Source organism: Dipodomys merriami, unplaced genomic scaffold (assembly GCF_024711535.1).
Source record: "Dipodomys merriami isolate MVZ:Mamm:240054 unplaced genomic scaffold, mDipMer1.0.p SCAF_29, whole genome shotgun sequence".
NCBI lineage: Eukaryota > Metazoa > Chordata > Mammalia > Rodentia > Heteromyidae > Dipodomys > Dipodomys merriami.
In genome coordinates this window covers 4,874,468-4,892,341 of record NW_027204381.1, presented here as the reverse complement: position 1 = coordinate 4,892,341, position 17,874 = coordinate 4,874,468, and the positions used below count along the sequence as shown (strand labels likewise).

Here is a 17,874-nt window from a genome sequence, read left to right as displayed (position 1 = left end):
ACTGTTTTCTGTATTTCAGTGATGTACGTCATTGGGATTTTAATAGGAATTGCGTTGAATTTGTATATTAGTTTTGGAAGTATTACCATCTTTACTATATTAAGTCGGCCTATCCAGGAGCATGGGAGGTCTTTCCATTTCCTAGTGTCTTCTGCAATTTCTTTCTTTAACTTTTTATAGTTCTCATTAAATAGTTCTTTTACATCTTTGGTTAGGTTAATTCCTAAATATTTTATTTTTCGGGAGGTTATTGTGAATGGGGTTGCTCCCTTTATTTCCCTCTCTTCCTGTACATTATCAGTGTATAGGAAGGCAACTGATTTTTGTGGGTTTATTTTGTATCCTGCTATTTTGCCAAAGTGATTTATGATTTCTAAGAGTTTGGGGATGGAGTTTTTGGGATCGTGGAGGTATAGTATCATGTCGTCTGCAAAAAGGGATAGTTTAACTTCTTCTTTTCCTATGAGGATCCCTTTAATGTCTTTTTCTTGCCTTATTGCCCTGGCTAAGGGTTCTAGGACTATATTGAAGAGGAGTGGAGACAGTGGGCATCCTTGCCTTGTTCCTGATTTTAGGAGAATTGGTTGTAGCTTTTCCCCATTAAGTATAATATTGGCTATTGGTCTGTCATAAATGGCTTTTATTGTTTTTAGAAATGTTCCTTCTATTCCTATTTTCTCCAGAGCTTTTAGCATGAATGAATGTTGAATTTTGTCAAAGGCCTTTTCTGCATCTGTAGCGATAATCATGTGATTCTTGACCTTGGCTCTGTTGATATGTTGGATTACATTTATTGACTTACGTATGTTAAACCATCCCTGTGTCTCTGGGATGAAGCCTACCTGGTCATAGTGAATTATTTTTTTTATGTGTTTCTGGATTCTGTTAGCTAGAATCTTGTTAAGGATCTTTGCATCTGTGTTCATCAAGGAGATTGGCCTGTAATTCTCCTTTTTGGTTGGGTCTTTGCCTGGTTTGGGGATGAGTGTGATATTGGCTTCGTAGAATGAGTTTGGGATAGCTCCTTCCTTCTCTGTTTCTCTGAAGAGCTTGAGGAGTATGGGTATTAGTTCTTGTTTAAAGGTCTTATAGAATTCTGCTGTGAATCCATCTGGTCCTGGGCTTTTTTTTGTTGGAAGACTTTTGATAGCTTCCTGTAGCTCATTATAGGATATTGGCTTATTTAATTGGTTAACTTCTTCTTTGCTCAGTTTGGGCAACTTGTATTTCTCTAAAAATGCATCCATTTCTGCCCGATTTTCTTCCTTTAGAGAGTATAGCTTTTGAAAGTAGTCTGTTAGAATTGTTTGGATATCTTGGGTACGTGTGGTGATGTTTCCCGTGGCATCCCTAATCCTATTAATATGGGTTTCCTCTCTTCTTTTTTTAATTAATCTAGCCAATGGGCCATCAATTTTGTTTATTTTTTCAAAGAACCAGCTTTTTGTTTGGTTTATTTTGGTTATGGTTTTCTGATTTTCTAATTGGTTAATCTCTGCTTTTAATTTGGTTATCTGGCTTCTTCTAGTAGCTTTAGGTTCCATTTTTTCCTGTTTTTCTAGCTGTTTTAATTGCAACATGAGATTATTTACTTGGTCTGTCTCCATTCTCTTGATGTGGGCACTGAGGGCAATAAATTTGCCCCTCAGGACTGCTTTTGCTGTGTCCCACAAGTTTCTTTGTGAGGTGTTTTCTCTTTCTTTCTTTCTTTCTTTCTTTCTTTCTTTCTTTCTTTCTTTCTTTCTTTCTTTCTTTCTTTCTTTCTCTCTTTCTCTCTTTCTCTCTTTCTCTCATGTTGTCAGTTGTGGGGCCTGAACTCTGGGTCTGGGCACTGTCCCTCAGCTCTTCAGCTCAAGGCTAGTGCTCTACTACTTGAGCCACAGCGCCACTTCCAGTTTTTCTGCTTATGTGGTGCTGAGGAATTGAACCTTCATCCATACAAGGCAAGCACTCTACCACTGAGGCCACCTTCCCAGCCCAAGAATCCATTTCTTTTTCTTTGTTGTCATGGGGCTTGAACTTGGGGCTTAGGTGCTGTCCCTGAGCTCTTTTGCTCAAGGCTAGCACTCTTCCACTTTGAGCTACAGCACCACTACGGGTTTTCTGGTGGTTAATTGGAGATAAGAGTCTTATGGACTGAGGTAAGTACTTTGGCTCAGATATATACATCATAAAACCACACACTCACACACACTTACATACTGTCTGGAGCCAGCTAAGGGCAGCAGATGTGCACAGACACTTGTGCATTGGCAAGTGTATGCAAGGGGAAAATGCACAAGCCCGAACGTTCATGGACACATCATGGGTGGATGTCTCCACTTGTCCTGTATCTATTGGCAGACTCAGTTTAGATCAGGCATATCAATGACAAGCATCACATTTTCCATCACCAAACTTTAGCACAGCTGTAATTTGCATCATTATTTGTTCACTGTTTTCCTCCAAGACATTCTCTCAATTTATGATTGTTGTAACCCTAGAATCTTACTTTATAAGCTCATACCAGGTGTTCAATCAATATTCGACGGCGAATTGACTAAGCCAATGAATGGAGTATATGCATGTGTGTGCACATATGTATGTGTGCACATGTGTGTGCACATGTGCACATGTTCCTGTGATATGGCCCTATGAGTCTTAACATAAAGCACACCACCATCTGGAAGCTTCTCAGAATGCCTTCCACCTCCAATTGTAAGCCTTTCATCCTTGAATTGTCTGTTTTGTCATCTGCCTTCTTCTCTAGGTTTAGAAGGAATTAAGCCCACCTCAGTCACCCAAGATTCCAGCAGAGGCCTACGGACCCCCATGAAATTTGTTGGATACATACACTACATATATGCATACTTATTTACATGTACAAATGGATATCAGATTTCTCTCTATAGCATGTGCTCAGATGTATTCTTGGGTTGTTGGTTCTAAGGTCAGGAAAGCCCCAGTCTATTCTCCCATGACTGAAAAAAAATCTGCATATCTGTCTCTGGTCTGTCTCTGTAGACTCCTGGGACCACAAAGTCTTGATTTTTTTCTTTTCTATGAGGTGCTCTTTGTAGGGAGAGGAGAAATGTATGAGGGGCCTGGTCCCTGGGCTCTGGTCTGAGGGATGATCTGACCAGCCCTGTCCATAGGACTTTCTGCAATGATGGAAAGTGCTCTGAAATCTACACTGTCCAATACAGTAACCACTAGCCATGTGAGGCCAATGAACACTTGAAATATGGCTACTGTAACTCAGACATTGAATTTTTAATTGTATTGAATTTTAATTAATTTTAATCTACGTAGCAACATGTGGCTAGAGGCTAAAGACTGAAGACCAGAGGAAAAAGAGGAAAAAAGGAAAAAGAGGCCATGCTTTCTCCCTGCATGCACACTGACATGCCACCGTGCTTGCAATGTTGGTTACCAGGGGTGGGGGTGGGCCCCTAGGTACCTGTCTCATTCTAGAATTCCAACAGTTCTTAGCAAAAAAAGCACTCAGGAGGCCTGGTGCCAGTGGCCTGTGCCTGGGATCTTAGCTACTCAGGAAACTGAGATCTGAGGATCTCAGATCGAAGCTAGCCCAGGCAGACTCCAATTAATCACCCAAAGCCAGAAGTGGACGCTCCAGTAGTGGCTCAAGTGGTAGAACTCAGCTTTGAGTAAAATCAACAACGCTAGTGGCTCACACTCAGGAGGCTGAGATCTAAGGTTCACGGTTCAAAGCCAGCCTGGGCAGGAAAGTCTGTGAGACTCTTATCTCCAATTAACCACTAGAAAACCAGAAGTGGTGCTGTGTCCCAAGTGGTAGAGCATTCGCCTTGAGCTGAAGAGCCAAGGGACAGCCCCAGGCCCAGAGTTCAAGCCCACAACTGACAAAAAACAAACAGCAACAAAAAACAAACACATAGGAACAGTGTCTGGGCCCTGAGTTCAAGTTCCAGTACTGCCCTCCCCATCACAAAAGACACTCAGAGCTTACCCCTATTCCTACCTCACCCACATTCATATTAGACACCCGCCTTCCTCCTCAGCCTTAGGGTGAGCAGGGGTGAGAAGAGATGAAGGGAGATAAATCCTGCTTTGAATGAGCTGTGGGACTATGCAGGAGGCACTTTCTCCCTGACTGGCCCTGGTTTTGGGAGCTGATTCATAAATTCCTGGGCCCCAAGACTGTAGCAGGCTGAGTGTCTTCTCTGCAGCAAAGAGGGTCAACATTTAAGGGTGGCTCATCTGCAAATGGGCAGAAGATCTATTGAGCTCTGGCAAAGCAAAACAATGGGTGAGTTCAGCCATCTGGCTGAAGACAAAGAGAGTACCAGGTGAAGGGGTTAAATTCCAGTGTAAGTCTTCATTTGCAGCCAGTAATACTGCAGCATATTATAGTCTAATCTAACCTGATCCCAGTTTAATGCAAGATTCTCCTGGCCCTGAGTGGAATACCAAAGAAAGCCTCAGTGGCTGTAATTTAAGCAGAGCCCTGCAGTGGTTTAGCTGAGGGCCATGAAAGGCAAATTCCAGACGGTGTTATGAATTATTGCGCCTTATGAACCTTCCTACTCTCAACAGATGCCTGCTGCCATTTAAACAGCCACTAGATCAATTAGGAATGAAAGGCACAAATCGACTCTGTACAAGGGCACTAAATTACCAGGAACTAATAATCCGCAGCATCGTGCCAGGTGGTGGGGGTGCAGCCCCCCACCCCAACCCACGGCAGCCACGGTCACCGCACAATTCCTTTCTCAATGGCGGGAAGGAGGGTGGGCAGCTGCTACAGAGGAAATGGTGTGTGTGTGTGTGTGTGTGTGTGTGTGTGTGTGTGTGTGTGTGTGTGTGTGTGTGTGTGTGTGTGTGTGTGTGTGTGTGTGTGTGTGTGTGTGTGTGTGTAAATGCAGATGTGTGCACTGGAGTTGAATGCAGGCTGTTGACAGAGCAGGGGTGTAAGGGTTGTGTGGTGTCCCATGTCTTTTTCATTGTGTGCACACAACATTGTGTAGATCCACTATGTACACGCATATGCATATAGGGCTGCGTGCATGCAGTTGGATTTAGGGCAGATTTGGGGTACCACGAAGATGGTGTGTGGATGGCTCTGCCCTACTGTATGCAGTATATATGTGGAGCTATGAGGTCTGTGTACACAGTATGGGTAACAAGTGGGGTACTCAGGTGGGGCCTGCAGGGATTAAGTCTCCCCAGCTCAGAGCACTAGAATCAGAGAGAAGAGAGTGTCTCCTCTGCTTATTGCCTTGTCCCTGAAGAGGGGAGCAGCTTCTCTCGAAGTGGTCACAGAGGGTCTCTCTGAGGAGGTGACATTTAAGTCAAGCTTTACATGGTGAGAAGAAAAGCCATGCAAAGTGCAGGGGGTAAAGCGAAGCCCTGAGATGGGGGTGAGCTTGGCAGGCTTTGGGTACAAAAACGAGCTGGGTGTGTTGGAGTGAGGTGGGTAGGAGGGGTTGGAGGAGATGAGGTGGAAGAGGCTCTCAGGCAGGGCGGGGCCTGTGGGGTTGGGGTGGAAGACATCGTCATACACCCTTGGGACAATGTTCACCTCTTGGGCACAGCTACCTGGGTCTATTTTATAATTCTCAGGTGTCATATCTCCCAGGGGCCATATATGGACCTTTTCTTGTTCTGTGTCAGTATTGGGGCTTGAATTCAGGATTTTGAGCTCTCAGATGACTTTTGCATTGAAGGTAGTGCTCTTCCGCTTGAGTCATACCTTCACTTCCAGCTTTTCGCTGGTTTATTGGAGACAAAGAGTTCCATGTACCTTTCTGACTGGGCTGGCTTTGAACTGCAGTCCTCAGATCTCAGCCTCCTGAAGAGCTAGGATTACAGGTGTGAGACCTGTAAATATGTGGCAGTGCCTGCCACATATTTGAGTCTTGTTTTATGATACTGAGGATGGAACACAGAGACTTCACATGCTTAGGCAAGTACTGTACCACTAACACTGTACCTCAACACTCTCTTGGTATATTTGCTATGACTTATGGATCACTCTGGAAAAGAGAAACTGCCACTTGTCCTTCTCCCCAAGTTGACTAAGGGGCCATGGAGCACGGGGTAGCCTTCATGGGGCTGGCCTGGTGCCCTCTTCCTCACCTGACCACTGGGGGCAGTCAGGAAGGAAGGGCATGAGCAGTGTCGTCAGCACCCAATCCTTTCTCCTCATTCCCCACTCTTCCTAGATTCCTGCAACTGGTTACTTCCACTGACACCAGATGACTGCTGAGTTTATCAACAACCTTTCACATGAACTATACCAGGCCATGGTAGCTGCCTGTGGCTTGCACTCTGTCCTGGATCACGGCTACCTGCTTAGCTGCCATCTTGGGAGTGGATGCTGCTGGACTCTGGGGCTGCAGATGTTGGCCCAGTGCCTAGTGCTTAGCTCCTTTTCCGGCTGCCCAGCCTGTTCTTGGGCTAAGAGTTACCTTCCCTGCCCCCCACCCCACAAAGTAGATAAGAAACCAGCACCCTGCTTGAGGAGTCCTTTGTTCCCTCCCTCCCTCCTTCCCTCCCTCTCTTTCCCTCCCTCCCTTTTTTTCTTTCTTTCTCTCTTTCCCAGTCCTGGGGCTTGAAATTGGTCTGAGCACTGTCTCTGAACTTTCGTGCTCTGCCACGTAAGCTACAGCTCCATTTCTAGTTTTTGGTGGTTCATTGGAGATAAGGGTCTCCTGGATTTTCTGCCTGAGCTGGCCTCAAACCGCAATCCACAGATCTTAGCCTCCTGAGTAGCTAGGACCCCAGGTGTGAGCCACCAGCAGCCAGCTTGAGGAGTCCTTCCCAGAAGTCTTGGTGGCAGGTTCAGGGCCCCCCTGTGAATACTGCAGGATGTGTGAGAGCTGGCATGGGTGTCGCTGATGACAGGAACGTCCCTAGTTGAGGCAGGGATAGGACAAGGGGAGAGATTTCCCAGTAGAGGTGGGGTCTTGGCTTTTGGGAATCTCATTTTACCCAGCTAGAATATTTTTTTGAGGTGGGGATGGTGCTGGGGATCAAATCCAAGGCCTCACACCTGCCAGACAAAGCCCTGAATCACTGACACCCTCTTCTCCACATCCCTTGACCCAAAACATGGCTTTTAAGGAACTCCTCTTCCCTCTGCCCAGGCCTCTTCCATATTGGATCACATCCTCCAGGAGCTAATCTGGAATACAGAACCAGGCCTCCAGTGCCCAGAAGACAATGTACAAGATGGGAGAGATGGTCATTAGACTCTCCAAAGAGCTGAGGACATTTAACCTCCACAAGAGCTCACCTTCTTCCTCCAAGACCCCTTCCCCTGCTCGGCTTCCCTCCAACCCCCGGCCACTTCCCGTGCGACTGCCCCCCTCCACCTCAATCTCTCTTAAGCCGTTCAAAATTTGGAGGAAATAAATCTCACTACACTAATTCAGTGAGAGTTTGAGCCTCGTCAGTGCAGAACAAATAAAAGGAGTGAACTGGCATGACATTTTACTGCAGAAGAGAGGTCGTTTCCAGCCACTAATAAAAAGGATTTGACACAGACTAATAAAGAGAAATGAATTTCTCTAATGGCCTAATTTAGCACATTCAGCACTGTGCCTTTGCCTGGGCGCTGGGAGCGTGGACAGGGGCAGGAGGAAGGAAGGGACAGGCTGGGCTCGGGGAGAGGGGAAGAAGAGAGGATCTCAAATAATATTTTATTATTTCTTTATTTTTTTCTTTCTTGGGCTCCCCTCCCCCCCCCCCCGCCCTGCCCCCACCCTCATCACCTCTCCCCAGGAGCATCAGAACTAAAATCTAGCTCAAGATATGCAGTTCCTGTTAACGATCCAAAGAAATAAAGAAGCCCTCTCCATAGAATTGCAGCCTTGTGCTAGCTTAAGCAGGTGATTAAACCGGATGTGTTGATTTCTACAGGGGTTTAAGCCATCGTTTGGTTTAATTACTTCTGACATTTCTGCTTTCATGTTTTCTACATCACCCAAATTTGTTAGCTTGGAGTGCCCAGTCTGGGGGTTAAGATACATGGGGCCACCCCTAGGAAAGCAGAGAGAGCAGGGATAGAGCAGGATGATGGCTGCAGCCCTTTTTAGGAGTTCTGACCACCCCCAACACACTGCCTGTCGGGGTCAAGAGTTTCTTCAGGCCAGGCATCTGTGGCTCATGCCTGTAATTCTACCTATTCAAGAAGCTGAGATCTGAAGATCATGGTTTGAAGCCAACCTAGGCAGGACAGACCGTAAGATTCTTCTCTCGGGCTGGGAAGGTGGCTCAGTAGAGCGCTTGCCTTGCATGCATGAGGCCCTGGGTTCGATTCCTCAGCACCACATAAGCAAAAAAGAAAAGAGCTCGAAGTGGCACTGTGGCTCAAGTGGTAGAGCGTTAGCCTTAAGCTGAAGAGCTGAGGGACAGTGCCCAGGCCTATAGTTCAGGCCCACGACTGGACCCCCTCCCCCCCAAAAAAGATTCTTCTCTCCATATAACCACCAGAAATGGAGCTGTAGCTCAAGTGATTAGGTGCCAGCCTTGAGAAAAAACAAAAAACAAAACCCTAAAAACTAAGGAACATTAGTCAGACCCAGAGTTCAAGCCCCAGTACCAACATACACCCCCCCCCCCACACACACACACTTCTTCAGTTCCAATAGGCTCCTGAGCAGCCTCTGCAGGTGAGATAATGTCATTGTAAACTGATGGTTTCTCAAAGACCACGTCCTGGTACTTCTTACATTCACATCGAACTTGAAGTTAAATATGAGCTGTGGGGGTGGAGCTCATGTCCTTTCAACCATTTCCCTTCCTTCTTCCTTGGACAACCATATTGTGTTTTTGTTTTTAATGTAAAACATTTCTTCCTGCTTAGGGATGGAGTAGAAGGAGAGAGGTGGGGGCGGGGAATAAAGAAAGAATGAAAAAAGCACAGGGCTTCAGAGAAGCTATGATGCCAAGATTAAGAGTAATGGAGAGAGCAGGCACGTAGTCAAAAACAAGTGACCACAGACTAGGGAGAGGGTGTGGGCATGGTCCCAGACAGGGAACAGTAGTGTGGAGAGCTCTTTCTGGATAATAAACCTTGTGATTCATGCCACTCTGTCCCTTCTGAGTCTCTCAGCCATCCTTTTCCTTGTGACCTTGGCCATGTTATAGACCTCAATTATGAGTCCAGCCAAGTGTGTGGTCGCCTGCCTAGGCTGTCCATCTTTTCTCTCTGTGGCTGCCCTTGGCGCCCCTAGGCTCCCCCTGCACAGATTCATCCTGCGGATGAATGGTGGAAGAAGGGAGTCCAGAAGCAGCACCTTGCCCCTCCTGACACCTCTGGGTTCCTTGTGAGGGGCATTCATAAAGTATTTAAAAATGATTAGCTTTGCATTCGTTATTCAGAAGGCAGGTGTCACTGTCACATTCCTATACGTTTATAATCAACCAATCAAACTCCCTCTATTGCTCTCTCCTTTTCTCCCTTCCTCCTTCTTGCTCCTTCTGAAGGGAACTGGGGTGGGGCGGGGAACAGAGCCCCTTACTAGTTGGGGCAAGGATGATGATCCAATAGGTGGGATATACTTGTAGCAGACTAAGATTTCTAGGTAGAGATTGTGTGTGTGTGTGTGTGTGTGTGTGTGTGTGTGTGTGTGTGTGTGTGTGTGTGTGTGTGTGTGTGTGTGTGCGCGTGCTTGAACTCAAGGCTTGGGCACTATCCTTGAGCTTGTTTTGCTCAAGGCTAGCATTCTACCACTTGAACCAGAATTCCACTTCTGACTTTTTTTGGGGGGTAGTTTATTGGAGATAAGAGTCTCATGGACTTTACTGCCCAGGCTGGCTTCAAAGTTCAATGCTCAGCTCTCAGCCTTCTGAATAGTAAAGATTTTAGGCATGAGCCACCAGCACCCAGCTTTCTGGGTAGAGATTTTTGGTGATGACACAGTGGGGTCAGAAGTCTAGTCATGGTCAATCCTCTCCAGAGGACACTGTTGGCCAGAGGGATGGAGGAAGGGATGTAAATAAGGGTGGAGCTGCTACTCCAGCTACTTCCTACTCTCTGCAGATACACAGTGGTTCTCAAGTCTTAAAGGTCTGCCTTCCTGAAACTCTGCCCAGGGTCTGGCATTTTGATTCCTTATTTCTAGTGACCCAGGCCAGAGACAACTCATATAATAGAAACAGACAATATCCTAGACCCCACTTTCCAACCCTTCCTTAACATCTTTTCATAGACAGCCCAGGCAGGAAAATCCATGAGACTCTTAGCTCCAATAAACTACTCAGAAAAAACTGGAAGTAGTGCTGTGGCTCAAGGAGTAGAGCACTAGCTTTGAACACAAAGAGGTTCAGGGACAGTGCACAAGGCCCTGTGCTTAAGCCTCAGGACTGGAAAAAAAAACTAAAACAAAAACAAAAAAAACAACCTCAAAACTTAATTTTCAGCCAGGCACTGGTGGCTCATGCCTGTAACACTAGCAACTCAGGAGGCTGAGATCTGAGGATCACAGTTCAAAGCCAGCCCAGGTAGGAAAGTCCACCAGAAAACCAGAAGTAGTGCTGTGGCTCAAAATGGTGGAGTACAAGCCTTGAGCAAAACAGCTTAGGGACAGCGCCCAGACACTGAGTTCAAACCCTACGACCAACAAATAAATAAGTAAAAAAAAGAAAAGAAAAGAAAAACAAAAACAAAAAAGAAAACCCACTTCTTTTTCTTTAACAAAAAAAAAATCATTGCCAGTAAGAATTTATTTTTATTCCCTTAGGTCATTTACTATATCCTACAAACCACAGCCGTTTGAGCACAATCTGTCTTCCTTATTACAAGGTAACTATAGTCCCTGACCCCATCCGATCTCTTTCTGAATTCCCAGGAATTAGGGACAGTGTGTGACACACGAGAGGCTCCACAAAGGTTCAGTGGATCAATGAGTGGAAATGAATGAATGCATGAAACAGGCAATGGCTATGGGGGTGAAGGCTCTGAGACATCACCCCAACATTCTTTCAAGCCTAGAATCCCTCCTTACAGTGGCACCTGCCTCCAATTTTGCCATCTGCCAGCTTCTAGCCACAGTTGCCACAAAAGACCCATCCGCTCCGGGCTCTGCTGTGGAGCACGTGAAGAAAGGTGCCTGCCTGGCCCTCGATTTCCCCTCCCCTCAAAGCACCAGATGGAGAGAACAGAGTGGGATAGGGAGAAGAAGCCAGAGCCCCTGGTTGGATGTATTTTTACTTCAGGTGTGACGTTGAAACCAGGCGGGTGTATTTTTAGTCCTGCCCAGTGGGCGGTATGTTCTCCTGGGTTGCCTTGGAGAGGACGTCTTCGTGTTGCTAAATTGGAACTGCATCTGTTAGGGTTCCTGGGCTCCAACCCAGCTTTCTTCTCCTGGGTGGGTGGACAGGTCCATTCCTAGGAAGTATGGAGCCCCAAGCAGGTCACAGCCTGCTCTGTATGTCACCCCCTCATTCGTAAGCATGTATGTGCAGCATGCACACACACACACACACACACACACACACACACACACACACTCACACACATATCATGTGAATGTTAAGGATACAAAGGGCCTAACAGGAGACCTGGTAGAGATCTCCAGTCCCTTCATAATAATGAGAGGTAACAGGCACAGAAAATAAGTGTCTTTCCCTGAAATTAGTGAGCTAGTGAGCGGCAGTCAGCGTTCTTATCCAGTCACTAGAAATCCAGCCAGTCCACAAAATGAATGTCCTATAAAGGGGGAGATTGTCAGGACTGTCAGGGATTAAACACACACACACACACACACACACACACACACACACACACACACACACACACACACACACACACACACAGGCACTTGGTAAGTTGATGAGATCTCCTTTATGTACTTATTGCATGGAACACTCCAACAGCTTTATCATGCCCATTTTACTTATTTGCATACCGACATGTTGAGTAGTTAAGCTATTTCCTGAAGCAAATCGAGTGAGTTAAACTGCAAAACATTTCTGTCTTACCTGATGTCTGATAACTTCTTTTGGAAATCCCATCCCCCCCAAAAAAATTCTGTGTATTTGGAGAGGACTTTAGCATCTTTTACAAATCTTTTGTTTTCTCATTGAAGGTCTACTTTGTAGGGTAGGAAAGCTTATCAAAAGCTTATGATTTCCGGGCTGGGAAGGTGGCTCAGTGGTAGAGCGCTTGCCTTGCATGCATGAGGCCCTGGGTTCAATTCCTCAGCACCACATAAGAAAAAAGAAAAAAGCTGGAAGTGGTGCTGTGGCTCAAGTGGTAGAGCGCTAGCCTTGAGCTGAAGAGCAGAGGGACAGTGCCCAGGCCCAGAGTTCAGGCCCCATGACCAGACACCCCCCCCCAAAAAAAAGCTTATGATTTCCTACCTCCCCAATGATAGAACCAGATCGTAATCTATACTCTTTCCACTTGATCGTGAAATGGACCAGTGCCTGGAAAAGTTCTCTTGCAACAGAGAAGGTTAAAAGAGAGGCAGAGGCTTACAGAGCCCAGGTAAGAAGGTAGCATTGGCTGTAAGAGCCTGAAGGCCCCAGCTTGCTTGTGTGTACTAACTCCACCCCAGTCATTTTGCATTAGTGGGGAGCCCAGTTGCTGTCTTCCCTTTGTATAAAGGGGCCAGCTTCAGTATAGCACTTAACACAGACATTGCTACCATTCATTGAGATCCTTCTGCGTGCCAAGCACTATCAGCAGTTACAACTGATCGTCACATGACCTCAGAGGATAAATGTCATTGGGCTTCCAGATCTTCCTGGATCTCAGGGGAGAGCCTGCTCTTAGCAGGGACCCTGGATGACTGGGATCCTAGGTAGGCCATGCCCATGAGTTGTGGAAAGAGCAGGAGTTGCCGCCCGCCATCTTTGAGCACACCTGCTCCAGAGCAACCTTCTTCCTTACAGAAGCTGGGCTTGAGATGGGGACTTTTGGGGGTTGGAAGGAAGGGCTGAGAACAGTCTTTCTGTGGAATTAGTGAAACTAAGTGTGGTTTCACTGTTTAGATTATGGCTCCATGTGGTTATACTCTCACCCCCACCCCTTGGCTACAGCCACCAGCCATCTTTGATACCAGTGAAGCCAACTACTTCAAAGAGCAGAGAGCATCTGTGGGCTCCCAGTGTGGAAAGCCTGGTGAAAGGACACAGCTGGAAACATCTGCTCACAGCATTCCAGAGGCCCAAGCCGGAGCTCTGGTCCCGACTTCTCCCTGGGAACGGTGACATTGCTCTCACTGGGCCACCTCACCCAGCACATTCCAAGAATGACCACGCACATTGCTAGCAAAGGCAGAGGGTCAACCCTCCAGGTCGCCTGGATGGAGCCACAACACTCTTTGGTCACAGGGTAGATGAGTTCCCTCAAAGACACTTCGTTAGAAAGTATGGATTCCCAGGGTCCCGACCAGGCAGCTGCTAAACAGGACAGGGGCGGTAGGTCCCAGGCCTGTGGAGCCCTGAACTTGGAGTCATTTCTCTCTGAACATCTACCAGGCTAGTCCCAGGAGAGGCAGCTTGGCCGTCACTCTCTTGGGGTTCATTTTCCTTGGGAAAAGCAGCAAGACTGGGGAGATGCTTTGAGGTCAATTACAAATAGATCTTAAAGCCTTTGATATGTGCCAAGTTTATATTTCAGCGACTTTCTATGTTGATCTTCCTCCTCCCCACATTTCTTCTGTATCTGTAATGCCTTCCAGAACGTAACACAATGCTTTACATAGACCTGGTAGATTCCATAAACGCTTAACTGAATTGTGGTGTGAAGATTGCTTGCCTGGGGGACCTTCCCTTTCCCCATTTATCACACCCGAACTCACCTCTTAGTCTCAGCCTTGCTTGCTTTAATCTTTCCAAACACCCAATAGCAGCTAGCCCTCACAGGTGCTTACCACCTGCCAGATTCTTTACTGAACACTTTGCTTGAGTTCTCTCATCTAATCCTCATGGCAATCCTGAGGAAGAGGCAGTATTATTTTTAAGTCCTTTTTTTTTTTTTTTTTTTTAAAATCGGTTGTAAGGCCTGAACTCCAGGCCTGGGCGCTGTCCCTCAGCTCTTCAGCTCAAGGCTAGTGCCCTACCACTTGAGCCATAGCATCACTTCCGGCTTTTTCTGCTTATTTGGTGCTGAGGAATCGAACCCAGGGCCTCATGCATGCAAGGCAGGCACTCTACCACTGAGCCACCTTCCCAGCCCTATTTTTAAGTCTCATTTTACAGACAAGGAAATTGAGACACAGAAAGGCTTACATGTCCAGTGGTAGAGCCAGAATACAAACCAAACAAATATAAGGTCAAAGCCTGTCCCTCTAACCCTGACAACCATCTCACTAAGTGTACTAGAAGCTCAAATGGCACACGCTTGTTCCTCTGTTTAAGAAACTCCAGTCTCCCTTACCCCCACTTGGTCTACATGACAGGTAATACCTGACATTATGTCATTTTATTCTGGAGATTAGAGTTTTCTTTGCAACTGTTGAGAAAATCTGGCCTCTAGGAGATTAACCTGCCCAAGGTGAGAAAACGACTTATCACCACATCTGTTTCTAGAACTCTATTCTGTCTCCCACTGTCCAGCACAGCTGCTCGACTATATTTGCACCTTGAGTTAAAGGACTGTCAGGGTCAAGCTAGAGGCTTCAGTCACCTTTAGCAGGGTCTCAGGGGAACCTCTGAACACTCTCCGCCCTGGTCTGTCCTGTTCACAAATAGGTGTGGATTAGAGAAAAACCTGGCCTGGATGGAACAGATGCAAATTTGTACTATGCCCATGGCTTTAGGAATGTACATTGCCTTGCCCAGTTGAGCTGGACATTGGGTGTGAACTCTCAGGAGTAGCACATAGCTGGGGAGAAGCTCTGAGCACATGGTTTATGGGCAGATAGGATCTACATGTGTGGAATGGGCAGGTCAAGTTTGGAGAGCTAGGATAAAAAAGAAGAGGCAGAAAGGAGAAGGCTTGAAAAGAGGATTTCTGGAGGTGCCTGGAAGCAACGGAGAAGTCAGGGAAAGCTTGGGAGCAACATGGACATGGTGGAGAAGCTAGGAGTGAAAGTCTGCTTTTCTCCAGAAGATGGTTAAGAGATGCAGTGGACAGAATCTGAAGGATATCATTTGTAAGCATTATGCTCATCTTTTGTTCCTCAGCTCCTCCCAGCCCTAGAGTTCCCTCCTCACAGCTGGCCCCTCCCTCTCTCTGCCCAGACCCACCTGAGTTCCCATCTACCTCACTTCCTGCCCCAAGATAGTGGAGGGTGCCATGTGCTCCTTCTCCAGGGGGAATATGGCTCCTCTAATAAACCTTGTAATAATCTTTCTCCTGTGCCTGCCTGCCTCTGCGTGGTCCCCTGGGATGGATATGGGGGATCTTTTCAACATTCACTGTCTTGGGGTTCCGGTGGACCACTTTCACTTCAGACACTTACAAAGCATTTGTTCTATCCCCATCACTGTTCTAAATATTAAGTCATTAAGGGAGAACATTTCAAATTAAGAACCCAGGTTTATACCAGAGAAGATACTGAGAACTAGGAATGCAGGATCACAGCTAAATGTAACAGTTCTAAAGAATCACCATATGGGAGGGCTTAGCTGGTTAAAAATGGAGACTGTAACTGGGAACTGGTGGTTCAAGCCAATAATCCTAGCTACCCAAGAGGCTGAGATCTGAAGATCTTTGTTTCAAGCCAGCCTGGGCAGGAAAGCTCATGAGACTCTTATCTCCAATTAACCACCAAAATAGCCAGAAGTGGAGCTGTGTGGCCCAAGTGGGAGAATGCTAGTCTTGAGCAAAAGAAAAGCCCAGGGACAGCATCCAGGCCCTGAGTTCAAGCCAGGACCTGAAAAAATAAAGCTCAAGGACAATGCCCAAGCCCTGAGTTTAAGCCCCAGGACTGACTAGCACAGAGAGAAAGAGGGAGGGCAGGAGGGAGGGAGGGAGGGAGGGAGGGAGGGAGGGAGAGAGAGAGAGAGAGAGAGAGAGAGAGAGAGAGAGAGAGAGAGAGAGAGAGAGAGAGAGAGAGAGAGAGAGAGAGAGAGAGAGAGAGAGAACAATTTGGCTATACTTTAGAGCTGATAACAACTGACCGTAGATAGACTGACAGATAGATAGACAGATTCTAATTCTGCTCCAAAGCATATGTTAGCAGTTTGGAATGGCCAACCGTAGGAGAATTTACATCTCAGAAATCAGCAAAAACTACAAATCAGAACATCAAAGCTCCTGGAGCTTTTGCCTGCACATCAGCCTAAAACTTCAGAGTATTTACAGGGTACTACCTAGCGTACTTAATAAACCCTCAACAAGGCTTTCAACACCTACTTCACCTAAGCTGCTGACTCTAGGAAATGGTGTTAAGGTGCTGGGAACAAGGCAATGAGAGAGACAGATAGACAGACAGACACATACCCTGTCCTCGTAGAGTTAACAATCTAGCAGGAGAAACCGCAATAATGCAGCCCAATTAATTCTGTCATGAGCAATGCCACCAAGGAGAAATATAGGCTATACAGGCCCCCCCTCCATCTGATCCTTCATCTTGATTTTCCAGCATTTTTAATGGAAAAACAAAGCACAACAGCCCTGGCTATTTCTTCAGTGTGTGTACGCCTCCAGCCTGCATTTCCTTATCAATAATAGGTAAGTTCTTCCTTGTGGCTTGGAGTGAGCCACTTTCCGGGCCCTGCCCTAGGGGAGACAGTCAATACCTCAGCAGAACAGGCTTTGAGAAACTCGCCCTCCTCCCCCACCTGCACCTGGGCAGCCTTGCTCCCGGCCACTCTTCTGCTCCCCAGGACATCACGGTTTCCATGGAAACCCACTCACTTCAAAGGGGGAACAAGGAAGGAGACTGGAGGGGAGGAGGGGGAGCAAAAACTGGATTAACCTCACCCTCTTGGTCCATCTCTGTATAGCAACCTAATCCCTGGTTCTCAAGCAGCACCTGGCACCTGCCCTTCATCCAGCAGCCTGCACAGGTGGAGGTGTTGTGGTCCAAGTTAAATTTGAACTTCTTTGGGGGTGGGTGGGTAATGTGATGGCCAAAGGTGGGTATGAGGCAGGAGAGAACTGAGCACTGTCTAACCCTAACCCCACTCTGACTCCTCCCCACCCTCCCTGCTCCATGGGCCTCCCCTCCTCAGGCCCCTCTCATCATTGCTCCTGGGCCGCAAACACAATTACCCAGGATGTGCATCCAATCATGGGATCTGCTCAGATTAGACTGCAATCATTAATCTGAGCAGGAGCTCCTTGTTGCCTTGCTGATTAGCCCAGATGATGCTCTGGTATGATCCAATTAAAGACAGGCTCCGCTCTCCCCACCCCCAGCCTCCACATCAGAAGGGCACCAATACATTTCATTAACACATCCACATATACAAATAAAGCCTCTGGGATGCTGGCAGGCTCTCTCTCTCCTTTGTTACACCGCCCCTCTCTACCTCTTCTGGAAGGGGTAGAGAGCGGCCTCCCCCATTTCCTTCATTTGTGGTTCTACGAGGGGGCCTGGTGGGGGCTTCCAAAAAAGTCAGGGCTGAGGCCCTAATCTGAATGGAAAAGGTCTTGTTACATTTATTGACATGGATCTTAGACTCTCTGAAGTGCTTTGAAAGGACCAGGCTGCCCTAGGCTGGCATATGTAATTAAAATTGCCGGACCCTACAGGAGGCCAGTCATCTAGGCAATGGCTACAGAAAGGGGTGACTGGTGTTAATGGAAGAGGCGTGGCTGTGGGAGATAACCCCTGAGTCACAGGGGTTGGGAGGTAGCAGATCTGGAGGGATAGGAAGCTGAGCAATGGTATACCTGTCAGCTCCAGCCCAGCCTTCCATGTCCTTCTACAGGGTCAGATGCCTGCAGGCCAACTCTGGACAAACACTAAATACTATTGAGTTGGTCAATGCCATAGGAGAAGGTAAAAC

General features: G+C 47.0%; 1 protein-coding gene across 4 annotated transcripts in view; it reads right to left on the bottom strand.

Moving 5' to 3' along the window:
• The window catches only part of LOC138838847 (homeobox protein PKNOX2), a 261,583-nt gene that overhangs the window by 47,629 nt on the left and 196,080 nt on the right, over window positions 1-17,874 (bottom strand). The gene's annotated exons all lie outside the window — the stretch shown is intronic.